Here is an 844-nt window from a genome sequence, read left to right on the forward strand (position 1 = left end):
CTCCTGCTCCTAATTCTTATGTCCTCATAGGCTCTCCCAGTTCCTATAATTGCATACATTGTACACAAAACTGAAGGGAGACCTCATGTACAGAGCATGCTGAAGAAGAAAGGAACTTCTTATTATGATTGACTCCCTCTTTTAAAGCTGTTTGTAAGATTTTAATTTTACAGAATTTTTTTTTTTCGATTCCTTGTGAAAACATGAGCTTTTGTTGGGGCTCGACCCAGCATTTATTGTTGGGAGTGTGTTGCTGGAAAAGCACAGCAGGGTCAGGCAGCATCTGAGGAGCAGGAGAATCCACGTTTCGGGCATAAGCCCTTCATCAGGATGAAGGGATCCAGCCCAATACGTCGATTTTCCTGCTTCTCGGATGCTACCTGACCTGCTGTGCTTTTCCAGCAACACACTCTCAACTCTGAAACCTCACTGTCTCCCACCATTTATTGCCTATTGCTAATTGCCCCTGGAGAGAGTGGTGGTGGTGGATATAGAAGGGTTGCAGTTTGTGTGATGTAGCAACCTCCCTCCTCCTCCAGATGGTGCTACAGAAGGAGTTGGCACTTCATTGGTACGTGTGTGTGATCCAATGTTTCACCTTCGCGTGATCCATTGGATTCAGCCCCTTTCCATTGAATTTAAATTGTAGAGAAAGACCAATCGGCCTGTCTGCTCTATGCTGGTTTTCCTGCTTCTTGTAAGCCTCTTCCTCCCCTCCTCTTCCTCTCACTCAGTCAGCGTATCCTTATATTCCTTTCCCCCTTATGTGTTTATGCAACATCCCCCCTCTTCTCCGCTTTCAACAAATTGACACGATTCATTTCAGTCTCACCCTGTGGGAGCA

The sequence above is a fragment of the Chiloscyllium plagiosum genome, chromosome 48 (assembly GCF_004010195.1).
Source record: "Chiloscyllium plagiosum isolate BGI_BamShark_2017 chromosome 48, ASM401019v2, whole genome shotgun sequence".
NCBI classification, from domain to species: domain Eukaryota; kingdom Metazoa; phylum Chordata; class Chondrichthyes; order Orectolobiformes; family Hemiscylliidae; genus Chiloscyllium; species Chiloscyllium plagiosum.